This window comes from Typopeltis vanoorti, chromosome 14 (assembly GCF_054136105.1).
Source record: "Typopeltis vanoorti isolate ZY-2024b chromosome 14, IOZ_Tvanoo_1.0, whole genome shotgun sequence".
Taxonomy (NCBI): Eukaryota; Metazoa; Arthropoda; class Arachnida; order Uropygi; family Thelyphonidae; genus Typopeltis; species Typopeltis vanoorti.
The window spans coordinates 10687535-10710607 of NC_143562.1; the positions used below are offsets into that span (position 1 = coordinate 10687535).

A 23073-nucleotide genomic window follows, 5' to 3' on the forward strand; every position below is an offset into this window, starting at 1 on the left:
TGCATATTATATATTGAAGTGTTACAATAGATGTAGGGAGCCAGCTGCTAGTCACAATGAAATGCAAAGCCAACGAAAATTAATCGATATTAAACGATTAATCATTTTAATAATCAAATAGTTAATGTCACATTAATGTCGATTTAGTAGCGTTAAAATATGAAAAGAATGGAACTGAATTTACTGAGCTGTTGCATGAGAACTTCCTTAAGCAACACCTGACAGGACCTCGAGATTAAAGAGTGGGTATTAAGCCTGATTATAAGAGCCAAAGGCAGGTTGATGACAGTGATCATGCTGCAATCATGTGGGAAGTAGCAAAGCGTATTTATATTCTATTTAAGAAAGGTTACATGAACTTCAAAGCAGAAAAGTATGATCAGTTGAGAAAAATATTGGGTTTCATTCTGTGGTATCATGAATGATGCAATATTTGAGTTTCCAAAATAAACAGACTAATGGATTTACAGTTTATTAAACAGAAGATTCATAAGAAAACCTGAATGTGGACGAAATGCTCTGAACACAAGGATTGTGTCAGTTATGAAAATTATCAGGTGTAGGTGAGAATAATGACAAGTATTTTACCGAAAGAGTGTGAGTATGCAAAGAAGATGGCTCTGCAAACCAAAGACAATGGAAAATAATTATATTGTTACATTGCAAGTAAAAGAAAGAATGAGTGACCATTTTGATAAAAGCTACAAAGGTGTATACGACATTGAACTCGTTCTACCTTCGCTGGTTGAAGAAACTCGGGAGTATGAGAATGAGCTATTGGAGCTGTTTTATAAACTGAATATCTTCTCTTAGTTAACTTTATAAGTTAACTAAGAGAAGATCTGAGTTATTTGCTCATAGTGAGACTTGGCTAACGGCAGGTAATATAGTCACAGGGATTGAATGTGAAGGATTTAGTATTACCAGGGAAGGTAGAGAAGATGAGATGGGGAGAGGAGTACTGTTGATGATAGCAGATGAATTGCAACCAAAAAGAGTAGCAGACAGGTGGGAAGGTGGCTGTTCACTTGAAGCAGTCTGGTGTGAGATTAAGACCAGCAAGACGAAATATACAGTTGGTTGTTGCTATAGGCTAGGGAATTCCACAGATGATTTGGAAGACATTCATTGCTAAATTAGTACAATGAGTACAAGTCGAGTGATTATTATGGGGGACTTCTGCTATTCAGATATAGACTGGAAGGAAGAAAGATCGCACGGCAGAATGGAAACATGATTTTATACACATGCTGAGAGATAATTACTTAAGGCAGCATGTGATGGAGGGAACTTGCGGTGGGAGAGTTTTTGACCTGGTCATAGGATCAGAAGAGCTATCCATAACCAAAATGACAATACTGCCTCCAATTGAAAGTGACCATGCAGTCTTGACTTGGGAAATTATAAAACATGAGGAATATTATATCAAGAAGGGGTACTTGTGGAACTACAAGGCAGGTGATTATGATATGCTCAGCAAGAAGCTTAAATCAGTACCATGGCATAAAACACTGCAAGGTAATGATGTTAATAGTTCATGGGATATAGTTAAGGTTAATTCTAGAGGAAGCAATATTAAATTGTATACCGCGGGTAAGGAAGGTCATTCGAGTACGAGTTAGATGGATGAGTAATATCATTAAGCATGAGCTGCAGAAGAAGAAAATGCTGTGGAAGGTGACCAGCAAATTTATGAATAGTAGAAGGCTCAGCAAGAAAAGTGACCAGCATGGCAAGGAAGGCAAAATCAGATTAGGAGAAGAATTTAGTCGAGCAGGCCAAAAGAAATCCCAAAAATTTCTTTCGTTATGTGGCAAGTAAGAGGAAGAATGACTATGGAAGATTAACCTTAATGAGTGATGATGGTCGTGAGGAGACGGAAGCGGATGAAATAGTTCAGTTACTGAGTGACCACTTCACAATCGTATATCTTCCTAGTGAGGTTACTGCTTTAACCTATGTAACCTACACTAATGTGGGAACAGAGGTGGATGATTGGAGGTCCTCACGATATTGCAGAATCTCATTGTAAATACACCTGTGGGATTAGATGGGATATCAGCTAGGGATTTGCGAGAATGTGCAAGAAAATTGGCAATGCCTTTAACTAAGCTGCTTAATTTAATTCTCAGTTCGGTAGAGTAACAAGGGAGTGGAAAGTGGACAAAATTATTCCTTTGCATAAGGGAGGTTCTAAGACTACAGTAGCAAATCATAGACCAATCAGTATCTCAGGCATAGTGGTAAAAGTATTAGAAAAATTGGTAAAAAAGAGAATTCAAGAATGAGTTAATAAAAATATGATACTGTATGAGGGTCAACATGGCTTTGTGAAGGGTTGGTCATGCCTTAGTAATTTACTAACTTTTTATGATAGAGTAACGGCTGAGTTGGATAAAGGAAATGGATATTGCAAAGGCATTTGACAGAATCCCACATGAAACACTGTTATGCAAATTACAACAAATGGAGATGGAGATGATACTGGTTAAGTGGATAAGAGGGTGACTGCTGGACAGATATCAAAAAGTGGTATATGGAGGGGAAGAATCGAGGCGAAAACGGGTGTGTCACAGAGTTCAGTGCTAGGACCATTGCAGTTTAATTTATACATAAATGATATATAAAATAACCTAAAATGAAATATTCAGTTGTTTGCTGATGATAAAATTAGGTAGAGCAATTGTTAATCAAGGCGATGTAGAGAACTTCCAGGAAGATTTAAATAGGCTGTCAGTATGGTCAAAATTTAATGAGTGTCAGTTTAATGTCGAGAAATGTAAAGTTATGAACTTCGGGATAAATAGATTATAAGACGGTTATCACATTGATGGCACTATACTCCAGGAAATAGATGAAGCTAAAGATTTAGGCGTAGTCGTAAGCAAATAGTTAAAGTTTAGAAGACATATTGCTAAGGTAGCACATAAAGATTATTTGCCTTGTGAAGAAGACATTAACAAATAACGATAAGCAAGTTGTGATTCCTCTTTATAAAGCCCTGATACGGTCTCGATTACTGTGCTCAAGTCTGGTCCACTGGATTTCTTGGGGAATGTGGAAGTGGTGGAGAGGATTCAGAAGCGAGTGACCAAGATGGTGAGGGCCTGTGGAATGTGCCCTATGAGGATAAATTGAATGTGTGTGGACTGCAGAGGTTGGTTGAGAGGAGAAAAAGAGGGGATATGATAGAAACATTTAAGTTGCTTAAAGAATTTTATAGGATAGATGCAGGGAAAATGTTTCAGCACTTCGCTAGAGGGACCAGAACAAGGGGATTATCCCTGGAAGTTAAATAAAGGTGTGGTCAGTAGGGATGTGAGGAGTAGATTTTTTGCTTAGCGAGTGGTGAATGGGTTGCCAGAATCAGTTGTGAGTGCTTTTACTATTAATGGGTTCAAGTAGAGGTATGATAGATTGTGTGAATAGATTCGGTCTCCCGCTATAAGTCTTTGGATTCCATGGAGGTGCCCGAATAAAAATAATAATAATCTTTGAGAGTAACATGATCACATTTTATGATAACGTGTCGGTTGTGTTAGAGAAGAGAATCCGATACATCATGATACATTTTGAGTTTGCTAATGAAAGACAGTTGCATAAGCTGGATCATATGGGATTAAATAATGAACTGACAGCGTAGATAACAGCACAGCTGAGTAACCAAGGTGATGTCTAGTGTGTGTGTTATGACTATTAATTTCGTGTGTTCTTCTGGTAAGTTTTTCTATTTGAGATAAAGAACAACGCGAGTTTCCTGCTATGAAATCCCTTCCACCATTTAAAAGGTCGACGTCTATGTGAAAATGCTCTACCCTCCCTATTCTAAAAGCGAATTTGTTTAGACGTTCGTAGTCAATCATCACAGTTGTCAGAACAGTGTTTTGTTTTATATGCTATCCAATATCTTCAGGTTAGAGGATAAATTCCGATTTTATTTAAAAATAAAAACGAGTCACTCGAATTTTGAGAGCAATATGTGTTATATGCTAAGTTAATAATGACTACATTAAAAATTACTTCAAAAAAAGAAATCTGAAATTATAACTGCTTGGAAAGAAGTCAGCAGATATTTCAATGGACAAATTGCATCCTGCCATTAAACGAGTTACGTGTTTGTATCTGGTATAAATTTCAAGAATATGATGCTCCCAAGTCAATGTGTGGATAAATTGGCTCCGAGAAGGGAACCGACTGACTTTAAAAGAGGAGTTGTGATAGGATGCCATGCTGCAGGCATCTATGTTCGGCAAATTTTTGAACAATTGGTCCATCCCAGGTCAATAATCAGTGATACCATACCGAGATGGAAGCGCTGCAAGTAATACTCGTAGTGGATGACCCACCATACATACCAAAATTCACTGTAGGGTACTACGAAAGATAATATGTAAAACCGTCAATCGTCTGCCGACACATTGAATGCGGAGTTCTGACAACGACTAGAACACGAATCTGCACAAAAAATGATCAAAACCGAGGTTCCCACTTTGGAATTCCATGGTGAGACTGAAACATGCAATCTCCAGATTACCTCAACCGATATGCAGCGTCTTCTTCAGTGGTGTAAAGAACGTGTGCATTGGAACGTGGAGGCATGGAAAGCCGTGTTATGGAGCAACGAATCACGCTACACCCTCTACCAAGCAAATGAATGGGTGTGAGCGTGACGGATGCCCTGGTGACCGTCTTTTACCACAACTATGAAATTCGGAGGTGCCCGTGTGATAGTATGATGAAGTTTTTCCTAATTTGACTTCTGTTTATGGTGCCACGAATATTGAAGTCCGAGAGCTAGATAAAAAAAAAATCTGGACAATTCAATGCTTCCTACTTTGAGCCATTTCTATGGAACTACCATTGTTTTTGTTTTTGTTTTTTTAGCAAAAAATGTACTGCGTTATGTCCACATAACGTAACTGCGTGGTTCGTGTCCACAAACCACGCAGTTACAGCTGGTGCTGTAACTGCGTGGTTTGTGGACACGAACGTCATCACACTTGACTGGCCTCCACACTGACCTCATCTCAACCCAACTGAAGCTCTGTGGGATCTTCAGTTGGGTGATCCAGAGAATTGGGTGAGGTTCATGGACGTTCGACCCACAACAATCAGGGACCACATTACATGCGTACAGGAAGAATGGTCCCATTGATCGCTATCGTAGGATTGTTACATTCATCTCAGAGAAAGAAGCTCCCACAGCTTATTAAAGTGGGCGTCACGGCTGTTGTTCATCAGAGACAGACTATTGTTCATTGACTTCCTTTCAAGCAGTGTATATGTTCAGCTTTGGATACTAGAAAAGGAAGAACAGTGCATTAAAAATAGCGGTATTTCTTTTTGGTGAGGATATGCAACACAAATAAAACAATCAACTTTAGCAGCATTCATGGAATATTTCCTATCATGATGACTCTATTAAATTATGATTTGAAATGTACTGATGCCCCAATTTTTTTTTTTTTTTTGCTTTGTGTCACAGAATTATGTCAAGTTAGAAAGAAAAACATAATAGGTTGTTGTAATCAGAATTGCTGACTGGAATGTAATAAATTGAAGGTTATAGTTATATGGAAAGAAGACTTTCCTTGAAACAAGGGACACTAATTTTGTATTTCCAACATTATTGTCAGCAGTGGCGCACTCAGGATTTAATCTTGGGACATGGGGGGGGGGGCTGAGTAGACGATTTGAGAATACGCACTATGCATCGCATACGACCTATAACTGAGCATCTGCAATGATTGCTAATTCATAAATAGTATAGAAATAGAAGAGCGACACAACACAAAAAAAAAACTAAAAAACAGCTAACGCCTTTTTATTCCCGTATACTCCCGGGAGTAGGCGAGGCCATTTAGCCCTATCTAACTTTTGGAGACTGAGTGGGCAGTTCAATCTCCACTGGTACCCAATCAGAAACAGATGGCCCTAGGCCCGGGGTCGGCAACCTTTTGAGTCGGAAGAGTCAAAAATTACAATTTACAAAATTTCAAAGTTTTTAAAGAGCCACAAAATTTTAAAAGGTTTTTAAAGAGCCACAAGATCTTATTGTCTTCAAGGCATTTTTGCACGGCATTCGCTATATCTTCCCCTCTAGTTTGTTAGATACTACAAATATTAGATACTTAGTTTACGAGTAAAGGTGTTATGCCCAGCTATGCCAAAATCAATGAAAATTGCCAAACATATAACCTTCCGAGAGCTTCCGACGGACTGACGACAGTGACGATGCGTGTCACGGGGGAGGGGTGCGGTGAAAAGCGAGTACAAGTGGCTGAGAGATAGAATCGGTGCCTAATCCTCGTTAATCGATTCAGAACGATTTTTAAATTTTTTTTTTGATAAAATAAATAATATTTGCGTATGGAACTAAAGAGCCGCAGCTTCACATCCAAAGAGCCGCATGTGGCTCGCGAGCCGCAGGTTGCCGACCCCTGCCCTAGGCTATCACTAATTAAGCGGTACGCAGTGAAGAGAGACGGCTCAAATGTGCCGCCATCTCGTGGTCCCTAACCCTAACACAATATATTTAATGTCTGAAATAATGTGGGTTCTACGGTCGATTTTCTTGAGTTTACAGGACGAAAAACCCGAGTTTCCGGGAGGAAAAACCTGCTTGCCCGTGCCAGAGATCGACTAACTCGGGAACCGGTCGAAAAAAGGCTTAGAAAAATTTCCTCTAGTCGCCGACTAGACTCGAAACCAAGTCTTCCTTCGTGCGGCCAAGCGCGGCGGTGTGCAAACGCCACATCCGTTGAGCTACACAGGCTCCTGCGACAAAACATAAATAAAAATAATTTTAATTATCAACATCAATCAGCTAACGCCTTTTTATTCCCGTATATGGGGAGTAGGCGAGGCCATTTAGCCCTATCTAACTTTTGGAGACTGAGTGGGCAGTTCAATCTCCACTGGTACCCAGGGGTATCAAAATTAAGCAGCACACAGTGAAGAGAGACGGCACAACATATGCCGCCCATCTCGTGGTCTCTAACCCTAAACAATATACTTAATGACCGAAATAATGTGGATTCTACGGTCGATTTTCTGGAGTTTACGGGAGAAAAAAACCCTCTTGCCCGTGCCAGAGATCGACTAACTCAGGAATCCGTCGAAAAAAGGCTTAGAAGAATTCCCTCTAGTCGAACTAGAATCGAAAGTAAGTCTTCCTTCGTGCGATTAAGCGCGTGGTGTTCAAAAGCCACATCTATTGAGAAAACATTTTTGGAAAGTTTTCTAGTGTTTTTTTTCCTCTTTCTTTGGGGGAAGGATCCCCTGACCCCCCCCCTCTGCGTGCGCCACTGATTGTCAGTGGTTGACGACGGCGGTGAAGATTATGATCACTGTCATGTGTAATGTGCAATCAAAAAAATTAAAAAACCGATTTATCGAGGCCACAATAAAATGAGAACACAAAGATTCTTAAACTAAACTCGATCAATTGCACGGAAATAAAAAAAGAGTGAAATCATTTGTGTTTTGACAATATTTTTTGCTACTCTTCCTAAACGCTGCATAATACAGTATTTCCATATTGATGTATGCCTTTTATCTTTTTTTCTCCATGCCATTGTTTCAAACCATCACACCAATCATGAATCCCAATTATCAGTATGTAAAGAAATAATGGAATTTCTGCACTATTTTTGTCACACGTTAATCACTATCTTATTTACTTCTTGTTGAAAACGGTGCCTGGAAATCGGGTTTACATATTTTATGGATACAGATGCTATTCTAGTGGCAACTGGATTTTCACTGTCTGATTCCATTTTGCTGACAGGAGATTTTGCCAAGCCTTTCTTCGGCTTGTTCCCGAGGTAGTCCGGTTGGTTCTTGGTAATAATAATAATAATAATAATAATAATAATAATAATAATAATAATTAGTCAAACTCTGGCATTGGCAAGCGGGTTTTTTCTCCCGAAAACTCGGGTTTATCGTCTCGTAAACTCAAGAAAATCGACTAGAACTCATATTATTTCAGACAGTAACATATCCTATTAGGGTTAGGTACCAAGAGATAGCAGCACTTGTTTACCCATCTCTTCATTGGTGCCAGCTATCTCTGGTAGGCTACCAGTGGAGATTGAACTGCCCACTCAGTTTCCAAAAGCTAGATAGGGTTAAAAGGCCTTGCCTACTACCTATAAGGGAATAAAAGGCGTTAACTGATATGATGTAAAAGTAAATGGATAGAAAATAATACGTGTGTCAAGGTTTATGGCAAAGAGACGTTGGGTGTTTTCTGCCTTACTCGCTTGGTAAGTGCTTTGATTTTAAAGTGCTTTGATTTTTGGTAATTTGGGATCATTATCAAAAAGTCTTGAAAGATGGATGCCAGCTGCTTATTTCCCAAGGGTAGTAAAATACCTTTATTTACTACCCTTGGGAAATAAAATGTTATTTATTTATGTATTTTGTTTTATTTTGTGGAAATCCACTATAACTAAGCCGCTGTATCTTTAATATTATAATAAACATCACTCTTACAGTCTGTTATAATAATGAATAATAAGCTAATACATTTTAACTTTATCTAGCCTTTGAGACTGAGTGGGCAGTTCAATCTTCACAGGTAGCAATCAGAGATAGTTGTCCCATCACAATCCCTAATTATAGGCTGCCACCGATGAAGAGATTGGCAAACAAGTGCTGTCATCTTTTGGTACCTAACCCTACCACGATGTATTACTGTCTGAAATACTGTGTATTCTACAATCAATTTTCTTGAGTTTACGGGACGAAAAACCCGAGTTTCAGGGAGAAAATACCCAGTCTGTTACTGTTACTTCATAAGTTTCCTCCTCTCTAATTTTTTTTAAAGATATTCTCGTCGCGACGGGAGGAATCTTTATCTGGACGATTTTCAATCGAAGGTGAGTTAGCCGATCTCATACGGAGTTAGCAGGGTTTTTCACCCGGAAACTCTGGTTTTTCATCCCGCATACAGACAAATCGGCCATTCAGAACACACGCAATTTACAGACATAGAATACCAGTTGTGGTGGTGATGGAAGTGGGCGGTAGATGGCGTTGATGGAAATGATTCGTAGTAGAGGTTCGGTGTAGTGGTTGAGACAATTGTAGCAGTTGAGACAGTTGTAGGTGTCCTCCCGCGATGAGTCTTCGGACTCCTTGGAGGTGTCAGGAATAATAATAATAATAATAATAATAATAATAATAATAATAATAATAATAATAATAATAATAATAATAATAATAATAGGTTCATTTTGCCATATTTCTAATTTATAAAGTGCTTACATAAATCAAGTGGATATTAAATCCAGGATTATTTCAAAGCTGAATGTAGAAAGTATTTTTTTTAGTAATCGCAATCTAATTCACACAATTTATCACAATTTATTTTAGCAAAAAAATGTTTAGTTTTTTAAAATGCCTTGACTCTTTGATCTTGAAAATCTGATCTTGAAACCTTCCTATGTGCAAATACTGTAGTATTTTCACATCCTCACTAAACGTGGAGCACTAAAAATCCACTGCAGACAACATGATTTGTTTTGAGCATTAGAGTTTCGTTTAATTTCGTACATACAATTGTTTCCTTGACTATTTATTTTCATTGGCAATTTTTAGCCTTGTGGCCTAATCCGTGGGTTTCTTATCCATATTGGATGCGCAATTTGGGCTATTACTGTATGACATTTCTTGGATAAATACTATAGCCTGTTCATAATTGATATCATGTGCTTGTTGTTATCGATTATAGGTGCCGTTTTGTAGATTGGTTGGCATATGCTTATTGAATGTATTGTGAATTCCAAGGGTATCGAAGGAATTATTATGATGGCTGTTTGTTGGGTTTTCTAATCTTTTGAGTGAATTTTGACATGTCACTCATTGCGCATATGATTAATGAACGGTAAGAAGTAGTACAATGTGACAAGCTCATGGTAGTTGGACTAGGCAAGTGAAGTTTGCGTTTATGACATAAGGAATAGTGACTGTTTAACTTCCCTTGTTATAAATGGAAAATTGATTTCAGCCAAAATGGTAGCATGGTTACTGTTCGTTACAAAATGCCCTACAGAAATCTTTGCGACGTTTTGGAACTACTAACCCGTAGTACAGGCAGGGCCGTCGCCAGATTATATCGCGCTCTGTTGCAAACGATTAAATATCGGCCCTGATGGATTATAAGCCAAAAATATAAGAAAATCTCCAATTGCTTTTGTTTTTATTACAAGAGAAACATTAATGCAAAACGATTACATAATAATGATTAAATGTTTGCTCTAGGTATATCGCACAATAAAACTGTCTTTAAGCTGTTCAAAATTTAAATTATAAGCTGTGTCCGCCTCTATCGATATAGTTGCTAGACCAACCAATCTTTCTTGGGTCACTGCCGTTCGCAAATAAATTTTAATCAGTTTAAGCTAGAAAAAACTGCTTTCCGCACTTGCTAAGCTAACACGATAACAGGAATTGTTAATGTAGCGACGGCGCCTACCGCAATTTGTCTGAACGAGCGCCCTTATTAAACCGCGCCGTAAGGCAAGCTGCCTCTATGCTACACCCTGTCGATGGTACTGAGTAAAGGTTTCGGTGGCAATTCATCCGTAATGCGTAAAATACTGGAAAACCTTCGTATATCCAATGATGGGAAAGAATAAATGCTTATTGTGATTATTATAAAAAGAAAATTAGCTGTCCATTATACGTAGTTGTTTATAATTATAGCTGTTTTTAATGTTGATTTGTATGATTCTTTTTCAAGTTTCATATATGTCGATTATTTTTTTTTCAGTTAATATTTTAAAGTTGAAGTTGATATTTTATTAGATCAGTCCTAATAATGTACCCATTAAATTAACATTTTATATTGTTTCCACCATTTTATGCTGTCTAAAAATGGGTATTGCCGGTTAAATCATGGTGATCACGTTTGCACGAGGGGAAGGGTTGCTTATATTATAATCAAGTTCAGTGGCGTAACTAGTATGTTGCACATGAATTTGAGAACTTCGTGGAAATTTCCCAGAGGCATCCTGAACGAAAACTCTAAGCCCATCAGTCTCAAATGGATGTCAAAGGTTTGTTGCATGTGTGTTCAAAAAGAATAGTTGAGTGAATCATCAAATTTGTTACATCAAGTGCTGGCCTGGTTAGCATGTGTGCTCTCCAGCCACAAGGCTATAGGTTCAAAACCTGTTGTGGGCATGGATATTTGATTGCATGTAAAAAAAAAAAAATACTAGTGACAGTGGTGGGCAGCAGATGGTGTTGGTGTAGATGATGTGGTTTGCTGTAGTTGGAGGATTGAGTGATGGAGACTAAGAGTTGTAGAGTAGGTGCCCTCCGTTGATGAGTCTTTGGACTCCTTGGAGGTGTCAAGTAATAATAAAGTTATATGCTTAGGCCCTTTCACTCATTGCAGATATTTGGAACTGAAGTAGTACTAAGTTACTTTTTAACTTGAACCCTTAACATTTATCGTCAACTTACCTTGGGAGGACTAAACCAGTTACCATATTCTGAGAAGGTGGCACTGTGGCACAGAAAAGCTATTTCATTGTGGAATAAACCTTCTAAAAGTAGGGAATAGCGAGAAAATTAATGCATGACTTTTTTTAAAGGATCACTCACCTTACCAGATTATAGATTATGATTTGATTAATGATTTAGTGTGCCCCATAAACAGATTTTGTAAATCATTACAGGAAAAAAATTTATTAAAAATTCTCACCCTCAGCATTTTAGACATTATTGTGAAACTATATCTTTGTTTACAAAGCTACCACTAAAGTTCCCCCAAAATGGGAAGAAAAAGGAAAAAAAAACATACACCAAACTGAATAGGACTACAGTGGTTCCCTCTTGCTACCTCCTTTTCAGTCACACTGCATGTATCATCTGCAGAACAAACTCTTCCACTTTAATGCATTTAAATGACAATTTATGACAGCATCCTGGCATACACTTTGAAACTCAATAATAATCAAATAGCTCTTCCCTCCTAGATACATCACTCACATTTCTTTCGAGAAGTTAATTTTTTTTTTTTTTACTTATACAAATTCTTATACAAAAAGGTACCCAAAGAATGGAAGGAAAGTAAGATTGTGCCATTGCATAAGAGCAGTAGCAGACTGGAAGTGACTAATTGTAGGCCAGTTTGTGTTTCATCAGTAGTTAAGATCTTGGAGAAATTAGTGAGGAACCATATATAGCGATGGGCAGATGAGGATAATGTTATCTGTGAGAGTCAGCATGGATTTGTTAAGGGTCGCTCTTGCTTTAGTGATATGATTGCCTTTTATAATAAAGTGACAAGATCAGTTGATGAGGAAAAGGCATATACTGCCATTTTTTGGGGATTTTGCAAAGGCATTTGATAGGGTGCCACATGATTGCAGCACATGGGTTTGGATGTTGGGTTAGTCAACTGGATTCAGGATTGGCTGTCTGATAGGTATCAGAGAGATGGTGGGGCAATATCAAGGAGGCAGAAGGCTACAAGTGCAGTCCCACAGGGCTCAGTACTGGGAACCTGTATTGTTTAACCTTTATATCAATGACATTGTCAGTGGATTGCAAGGGGATATTCAGTTGTTTGCAGATGATATGAAGCTGAGAAGGAATATTACTAATAAAGCAGATGTGGCAGCCCTGCAAGTGGATTTGAATAAACTAGACAGATGGGCAAATGAATAGGAGTGTAAGTTTAATGCAGTAAAATTTAAAGTCTTGAAGTTTGGGATACATTGATGGGGGGCTGCATGCTTGATTGGAGGAACTCTACTGGAGGAAGTAGGGGAGATGAGATGTGGGGGTGATTATTGATAGAAACCTGAAATTCAGGGAGCATATTGCAAAGGTGGTGAAGTTAACACAGAAGATTGCTGCAATACTGAGGACACTGCAGAGATAAGAGTTATCATTCCATTGTATAAGACCCTGATCAGTCCACACTTAGGTTATTGTTTGCAAATTTGGTCCCTAGGATTTGAAGGGGATAAATTAACTGTGGAAAGGGTACAGAGATGGATAACAAAGATGGTTTCAGGACTCTACAATGTTAGTTATGAGAATCGACTGAGGGAATGTGGACTGCAGAGTTTGGTAGATAGAAGAAGAGGTAATATGATTGAGACTTTTAAACTGTTGAGAGGTAGTTACAGGGTTGACATCGGGGAGTTCTTTTGCTTGATGGAACACTGGGAAGGAGCAATGACAATGGGCCATCCCTGGATGTTGTTAAAGGAAGCTGTGAGCAAGAGGATGAGGAGTGGTTTCTTCACTTTGCATTGGAGGGCGGTTGAACCATGGAATGCATTGTCTGATAGAGTGGTGAGAGCAAGAATGGTCAATGAATTCAAGGAGCAGTGTGATAGACTTTGTGTTTCTTAGGAAGGACCTCCCACGATGTGTCGTTTGACTCCATGGAGGCCTGAATAATAATAATAATAATTCAGTAATACTAGAAGATAAACAAACATACCAAGCACAACAGTACAGCCTCCTCAACACACTATCAATGCAAGAAATGAGGCCTGTGTACACCTGTGTAAGTTGCTACATGCACCTATGGTGCAAGGCTACTCTAAGAAAATGGTTGAATCTAGTCACTGACTGGAAAAACTGTTTCTAACCCTTTTTTTGACTGCTTCCTGAATTAGTCTTATCTGGGGCATGGGCAAGCATGTTGTTTTTTTTCCAGGAAACTTGGATTTTCTATCTTGTTAACTCAAGAAAATTGACTATAGAACCCATTCTATTTCAATCAAATATGTTGTGTTAGGGACCACGACGGTAACACTAGCAAGGCTTTAATAATTAGTGGTAATCTTGGGGCAGCTGTCTCTGATTGGCTACCTGCAGCAAGTGTACTGCCCACTAGTCCCTAAAGTTTAGATACTGTGTTAGGGACCACAGCTGGCACTTGCCAGCCATATATAATTAGTGATAATCTTGGGGCAGCTGTCTCTGATTGGCTACCTGCAACACGTCTAGTCCCCAAAGGTTAGATAGGGCTAAAAAAAAAATGGCCTTGCCTCTTTCTGTACATCCCCTGAGGGCACATATCAGGAATTTGATTATGGTGAACTTGCATAAATATCTTTAATTGTAAAATTTTCCCACATTTTTCAGAGGCATCTTCATTATTTAAATGAAACAGAAACTATACAAATAACAAACATCCTAAAAAGTGCCACCATAAAAACTACAGTAAGGTAGCAAATATGGTCAACATTTTGTTAACCCTTAATTAGTCGCACCTTTTTTTGTTACATAATTAGTTGCATGAGGTCAGAAATCACTTCTTACTCCACAACTGATTGCACTAACAGCTAGTACACGACTGATTCAGCACAGGGGCAGCAAGAAACTCAGGAAATACTATTCTCTGAATAGTGGTCTTGGAATATCTTTAAGTTTTTTCTTTTTCTTTTTTTTCTTCTTTTCTTTCTTTTAATCTCTCGTAATCTTTCAAAATAGATGGCTGAGTTTAGTGTGAATTATGCTTGTTTGAGAGGGATAGTGAAGAGACAAAGGACGAAGTTAACATCTAGTATGGCGAGCTATCAGTAAACATCTAGTGAAATGCCATCATCTTGGGATTCTATAATAGGTAACTTACATTAACTTCAGTTCTAATGTGAGCCAAATGTTTAGATGTAACAGAAAAATCAGATATACTGGGTCCAGAATCTAAGGAAAAACTACATTTTTACCTGTATATGAAAAAATTTTCCAAAAAGTTACTTTTGTGACTTTGTAACTTTTTTGGTAAAAAGTTACAAATTTCCTAAGGACATAGTTAAGGAATTAATATTCATTGCTTAAGGAAAACCGTCGAGAGACATTTCAGTATACATGTGACCACCCTGAACTGGAATGCAGCTCTCGCAACATTATACCATGCTTAGCTGCGAGTGATTGAGGAGTTCTTGAGAAACTGGCTCACTCCTTCATAGCAAGAACAAGGCCTTGTTTGTTGCCTAGAGGGGAATTTCTAGCAGCAGTGCATCTCCTTATTGCTTCCCAGCCATGTTCTATGGGATTGAGATCTGGGAGAGTTGGTTACTTGATTAGATTAATATCCTTGGTCTCCAGAAGTATCTCCATTGCTCGTGTACAATGTAATGTGGCATTCATAAAAATGTATTCTTTGACTACAGAACCATGGAACAATTAAACATGACATTGAAGAGCTTCATTGCAATATTGTTCACCAGCCATAGTCCCTTTTTCCGGCACTTGTAGTTTGATGCATCCATTAAGGCATAATGCCTGCACACAGCATAACTCCAGCACTACGACATCTATCCATTTCAAGAACATTCTCACGATTGTAAGCAGTACCACTTTCATGCCAGATCGAGTGCTGTCTAGAATCGGAGGAAAGACTAAAACTGTTGTCATCTGCAAAGAGTACATTAGCCCATTGGTGTCACATCCAATTATTCTGGATACAGTACCGCTGAAAACATGCTCTACGATGATCTGTGGATAAAGGGACACAGACTACAGGCTTCGAGCGTATAGGCCTGTAGACCTTGTCATAGACATCTTGCCACAGTTTGACGAGATCTGCATATCTGTGATTGAATGGAGCCAACTTGCAAGCTGACTTGCCATGGTGTGTCAATTTAGTTTTGCTGTTATAACCAAAAATCTGTCTTTATGCTCTGGTAGAGCAAGGACAACTGCTTAGCAAATGTCTGGAACATACATTCCATTGGTCTGAAATGCTGGCAATATCAGTAATTCTGCAGCCTTCAAGTTTTCAATAATTCTTCCCCATAAAATCATCTAGATGATGTCTTTGAGATATTAAAAGATATCCAAGTTTGCAACTTTATTCCTTCATGAAAAGAGCTTCAAATGCAATTCGCTTAGTGCAGCCTTTAATCCTATTGAGTGCTACCACATGACCCCCTTTGTGCACAAAACTGATTCGTTGGAATTTGCATTTGTAATCTTCAGAAATAGTGTTTGTCCTTGGGTTTTGGACACCAGTGTACATCTTTCAGAACTAAGATTGCAACATATCTTCACCACTGTCTTGCTTGGCTGAGTCGTTAGCATACCCACTCTCCAACCATCATGCTGTGGGTTCAAATCCTGCTATGGGCACAAATGTTTGTGATTATCTACAGGTGGGAGATGAATTTCATTCCCCAGTGTGAGCCCACCGCCCTGCTTATTGGAAACCTGAAATGGCTTGAGAGTTCCATGTTTGTTTTGTAGAGTGGCATTTCTGGACTATGTGAAAAATTAATTAAAAATACATAAGAAAATAAAAAAAGGGAAAAAAATTAGCAGGGTTTGGATCTGTTTGAGAAGAACTATTTTTCAGTTTTTCCATAAACAGAGCAGAAGGGGAAGATAGGGAGGTCTCCCCCCAGTGCCAAAAAATTACTTGTAAAAACAATTTCTCTATTTCAAAGCCGAATGCAGAAACTATAGTTTCATTCAAAATTTGACCGGAGAACTTACAGGAATACACTCACCAGCATTTATGGGTTGCCCTAGCAACGGACCTTATAGAAGACATGATCGCTTGCCCAAACGTCCATATATATTCGCCTTCATCTTACTAAGGTTTCACTGACAGCTGTCTCGAACTGGTTAGTTATCCTCATGAGGAGAAACCTGGGGTCTGGAAAGTTTTCATAAATGCCTAGACAGAAACAATAAAGCAACTGATATAACCACAATGACTCCCAGAAAATTTGAATTGTTACATCTTCTGTTAATTGAAGATTTAATAATTTGTTCTACGTCTTTACATGATCTTCCATAATCAGAGTACTATCGAAATGAAATTGAATGGCTACAATTTTTGTCACATTTGCTAGATAATAAGACTTATGATTGTATACTACAATCGAATCTGCATTCAGTACCCGAATGCAGATCCAATAAATTTCAGGCTTTTCAAAACCTGTTGGCAGAATCTTGAAGTTTTAAAATTTCTAACCTCTTACTGACTACAAAAAACACTTTCTCTAACTAGGCTTTACCAGACTCCTTGAGAGTGTAATCTAACATACTTTGGATAGGTGGGTAATTCTCTGGGAGGGGAAGTAAAAATATTAATGAAATATGTACAATATTGAATACCTTAAATCTTGAAAGTTGTCTCATAATACCTGGTATTCAGACCAAATAGAGAATCCTGTAGAACAATGCTCATCTTCTCTATGAAACAGTTGTAAATACGATCATTCCAAAGAAAGTTGAGAGGCCATGTTATACCACCTGAATTTAAATATGAATGATTGCAGCTCTATTCCAAAAGTGACTCTTGTCCTATGTAAATATCAAAAACTTGCTGTTTTAGGTTAACTGATTGTTGTATTCTGTCCCGCTTTGAATTGCCTGTTTATTCTACTGATGTACTGTTAATTTCAGTATGAAATATTTCTTTGCCAGTTTTCATTAGTGCTTTGCCTAATACATTTTGTCTGGATTAATGTCAGACGTATGAGGAATAAAATTTAGGGGTGTTGAACTTTGTAGAAAGTTTTATTCACTTGGTTGCAAATTAAATTAAACTTGCCAAGAAATTACATTGTTTCATCCTTTATCTAAGTGTAAGCAAACAAAGTTTGTGCTTGAAGTATCGTCAACTTATTTACTTGTATATAGAAACTGATGATTTTAGTGTTGGACATTTTATCTAACCAGGGCAGAAATTATAGACATTAGTGGGGTTTTGGTTCATGGAAGCAATTAGAGGTTGAATGTAACACATGTTATATTTTAGGGATAACAGGATAGGGAATAGCGTTAAATTTTTATCAGAAAAATGGCTTCTAACGAGTAAAAGTTCAGCAGGAAGGCTGGAACAGAGTAATGACAGGCATTGCATTTGGGACTTTCTGATGTGAGATATAAGTTAACAGGACAAAATAGTCTTTTGCTGCTATGAGCATGGTGGTGAAAATAAAATGTAGATTAGCTCATTGTCCACAGGTATTTTTCATGGAAGACTTTAACTATGGTAACATATTGGAGGTGGGGGGGGGGAATTGGGATTTATGCAGCTACTGATAATCACCCTAAGACACATGACAGAAAAGACACTGGATTTGGTGATCAGAGAATTAGTAACCAACATATTGCTTTGTCTCCAGTTGGAGAAAGAGTGAACATATACCTAGTCTAGATATATATTCACTCTTTCTCCAATAAATACTATTACAACTGTGCATAACCGTTTAATCTCTCAGTAAATCATTTACATTTACAGCTTTCAGCAGATACAAACCACATATAACATGCATATTGCAGCACTCAGTGTTTGAAATGTCCTCCTTTTGCCTTCATGCATGCCTGAAGTCTATGAAGCTGCACATTGAGAGCTGCATGCACAACATCCAGTGGAAACACTGCCACTACTTGCTCCAAATCTACCTCAGACTAGAAGTGCTGGGGTGTTGTTTCTTTCTGGTGACTCTCTCTTAAGCTCTGACCACAATTTGAAGTCCAATGGATTCAGATCAGGACTTCCAGATGGCCAATCAGATTGTGAAATTTGTCAGGTACATTCACCTCCCATAACTGTTGTGTGGCATTGCCTTTGAGGGTCTAAGTTTTGGCACTATTCAGTTCCAAAGAAGTGGAAAAGAAACAAAATGATTACATTACATTGAAGAAGCTCCTTGACTAAAGGAAACAAAATATACTCTGATTTATATCAGTATCTCAGCAGTGGTAAAGATGTTGGAAAAGTGTTTAAGGGTAGAATTTGGGAATATGATACTCCATGGAAGTCAGCATGGCTTTTTGAAGAGAGAGAGAGAGAATCTTGTTTTTGTAATATACTCGCTTTCTGTAATAAAGTCACAATTAAATTGGATAAAGGAAATAGCTACATCATGGTATTGTTACTTTGCAAAGGCATTTGACAAAATAATGTGCAGAGACTGAAAGCTGGTAACAAGGATTAAAAGGTGGCTGACAAAGGTAGTATATAGTATGATGTAGTATCCAGAGAATATTGGAGAGTAATATCCAGTTGTTTGCTGGCAGTGCCAAGTTGAAAGGGCAATAGCAAATGAAACTGATTTGGAGATTCTGCAAGAGGATTTGAATAGATTGATTTTCTGGGCAATATGTAAAGATGGGGATTTGAAGTTGAGACATATTGCAGAAGTGAGTACAATGAGACAAATGCTCACTTGGATGTTGAAAAGTACACCAACATGTAAACATAAAGAAGTTATCTTGCTTTGTAAGGTTTTGATATAAACTACTTCTAGACTATTGTCCTCGGATTTTGTCTGGATTTCTTTGGGATGAATTAATGGTGGGAAGAATTCAGAGAGCAAAAATCAAGATGGTCAGGCCTGTGGAATGCTTCTGTGAGGATAATTTAAACGTTTGTGGGTTACAGTAATTGATTCATAAGTAGAAGGGAGTATATGATAGAAAGATATAATTTTCAAAAGTGGTTTCATGGAATAGATTATTATCTCAGAGATTTTTCTCAATGTAGTCTGAAGACTCATCATGGGAGGCCCATGCTTACTATTCACACAATGCCTGTCATAACTCATCTTGAACTTATTCACTGAAATAGTCAAGACTAACTCTAGCAACCTATTCCACTTTTTTCACTACTTTGAATGAAAAATTTAGTCCTTGCCACCACAATGGTATCAATACTGAATGTAGTCATTGAAAAATTACTAAAAAATGATGTTACAGAGACACATGTCAAAATTGAGGTAGATGAACAGGAGGTTTTCAGCATATTAAAAAAGATGAATGTGAACACAATAGTGGGACTGGATGGCATATCAGCCCGTGTACTACATGAATGCAAGAGAATTGGCATTGCCTCTGAAGTTGTTCAATCTGTCTCAGCACTAGTAAGGTTTCAAAGGAGTGCAAAGAGGGTAAGATAGTACAATTGCATAAAGGTGGCTCCAAGACAGTTAGCAAACTGCAGACCAGTTAATATGTCAGGAGTAGTTATTAAAGTATTGGAAAAGTTAGTGAAAGATAAAATACAACTGTGGGCAGATAGGAATGCAATACTCTATAGTAGGCAGCATGGCTTTGTAAAGGGTAGGTCCTGTCTTAGTAACTTATTCACATAAGTGACAGCAGAACTGAATAAAGGTAATGGCTACACCATGATACTGTTAGACTTTGCCAAGGCATTTGACAGAATACCACATGGAAAACTTACAAAAACTGGAGCAAATGGGAATGGATACAAGGCTAGTAGCATGGATAAGGGGGTGGCTGACAGGCAGACACCAGGGGTATATATGGTTGAGTGGAATCAAGGAGAATGATGGTGACTAGTGGAGTACCTCAGGATTCGGTACTGGGGTCACTACTCTTTAATTTGCATATCAATGACATAGAGAAAGATTTATATCTATTCTTTGTGGATTACGAACAGGCTTTCAATAATGTTAATCACTCTGTTTTATTTGATATTATGCATAAAATAGGAATAGATGGAAAAATTATCAGACTGCTGTTCAGAATATATGAAACTCAAGAAGCCAGTGTTAGATTTGAAGGAGAGGATACTGAATGGAACCCCCATAAGGAAAGGGTGTGGGATGTTCCCACTTCTTTTTAATGTTTATAGTGAATGGATGATGAGAGAGGCCTTGGAAGACCTGAAGGATGGAATAAAGATGAATGGACATCTGAAAAATTATTATTATTTGACACCTCCAGGGAGTCCATAGACTCATCGAGGGAGGGCACCTGCTCTACAGCTCTCTCCACCTCTCAATCCATCAACTACAACTAAATGCAACTACACCAACACCATCTACCGCCGACCACCACTAGATTTTCCACAGACAATCACAAACAGCCATGCCCACGATGGGATTCGAACCTGCAGCCTTTTGGCTAGAAAGCGGATACGCTAACCACTTGGCCAGCCAGGCTGGCCTTCAAATCTAACACTGGCTTCTTGAGTTTTATATATTCTGAACAGCAGTCTGATAATATAAGATAAGCAGATGATATCATACTTAATGAGTGGAACAGAGGAAGGTTTGCAACGAATTTTGAATAGATTGAACAGGGGAAATGAGAGAGATAAAATGAAAATAAACATTCAAAAGACAAAAGTGATGAAGATTTCAAGGAAAGGAAATGATGGAATGGAAATCACTTTGAATGGACAAAGAAAATAGAGAATGTAAAAAGTTTTGTTGTGAGTTGGATAACAGATGACATTAAATCTAACTATAAAATTAAGAAAAGAATTAAAAAAGTGGCCAGATCGGTTTGAAAGCAACAGTTCTTGTCTGATCACTGAAGTTAAAGCAAACCTGAGCCCAGTTAGTACTTGGGAGGATGACCACCTGGGAACCCTGCTGGCATTAATTATTGAGCCTGTGTAGCTCAGTGGATGTGGCTTTTGCACACCACAGCGCTTGACCGCACAAAGGAAGACTTGCTTTCAAATCTAGTCAGCGGCTAAAGGAAAAAGCCTTTATAAACTCAAAAAAATCGACCGTAGAACCCACATTATTTCAGACATTAAATATATTGTGTTAGGATTAGGGACCACGAGATGGCGGCACTGAATTAGTGATAGCCTTTGGCCAGCTATCTCTGATTGGGTACCAGTGGAGGTTGAACTGCCCTCAGTCTCCAAAAGTTAGTCAGGGCTAAAATGGCCTCACCATTGGGAATAAAAAGCAAAAGTAGCATTTTTCTAAATATACCACATATTGGGAAACATTCCTGAACAAAAAGTTAAAAGCAAGAATCTTCAAGACAGTGATCTGGAGCTTGGGGACATATGGATGTGAGTCCTGGACAATCAATAAGGAGATGACTGACCGACTGAGTGCATTTAAAATGTGGTGCTTGAGAAAAATGGATCGTATTAGCTGGACTGGAAGAGTAATGAAGAGGTTCTTAAAAGATTCAAGGTGAAAAGAGACTATGTGGCTAGTTTTCAAAGGAGAAAAATAGTATTTGTAGGACATTTGATGAGGGGTTCTTCTGGAGAGCTCTCCAGAATAGTATTGCAGTGGAAGGAAGGAGAGAAAGAGGATGACCCCAACTGCAATGGAAAGACAATATCAAAGATTGGACGGGCAAGAATCTTACAAAAGCAAGAGATATAGAGAGAGAGGAATGGAAGAGGACTGTTGACTGTTCATCAGCTGCAGCCCTCTCAAAAGAGGAGGCCACAGAATTAGTTTAGATTCAGTTGTTTGCTGATGATTGCTAAACTGGTGAGAATAATGGTTGATAAAGGTGATGTAGATATCCTGCAGGATGATTTAAGTAAATTGGCATTGTGGGCAAACAATAATGATTGTCAATTTAATGTTGCAAATGTTCGGTTATGCACTTTGGGTTGAAAAGATTGCATATAGTGTATCATATTGATGGTATTGGATTGCAGGAAATTTATGAGGTTAGGTTAATGGTTAATTTGAGTCTCCCAACTACATGGAGATGCTGTAAATAGTAATAATAATAATAATAAAATCTAATGTAATCACTGAAAATTTTTCTCTGTATGAATTTTATAAAACCATTTGTAGTAATTGTTTCTATCATATGTCTTCTTTTCTAGCCACTTCTGCAACCCACAAACTCTCGATCTACCCTTAAGAAGCATTTCATAGATCATTCAATGTCTTGGTTAGTCTCCTCTGGATCTTCTACACTGCATCCTCATTCCCAAGGAACCAACTTGACGAATCTACACACAGTAATTTGGATGAGACCCCAAATAGTAAATCTCAGATGCAGGAAAAATTTTTCAATACATTCAAGAAAGAGCAAGGTTTAACCTCCTAGAAATGTGATTAGCAGGGATGTGAGGACCAGATGTCTTGCTTGAGAGTGGAATATATGTAGATGGTTAACCAGAGGTGGCTGTGACTTCATTGTTATTGAATGTTTTTGCCTTCCTGGTTGACTGAGTGGACCTAGCATCTGCTCACCAGCTAAGAGTTCAAATCCCACTGTGGGCTTTGGATACTTTGAGAATGTCTTTAGGTAGTAGCTGAATTTCAATGGCTAATGTGAGACCACTATCCTGCTCATAGGAGGCTTGAGCATCTTGAAGTAGTTTCATATTTG

The 23073-nt window shown here is 38.2% G+C and overlaps 1 protein-coding gene across 1 annotated transcript in view; it reads left to right on the top strand.

Moving 5' to 3' along the window:
- Window positions 1-23073, top strand: part of LOC150099205 (uncharacterized) — a 44162-nt gene that overhangs the window by 18526 nt on the left and 2563 nt on the right. The window lies entirely within an intron of this gene.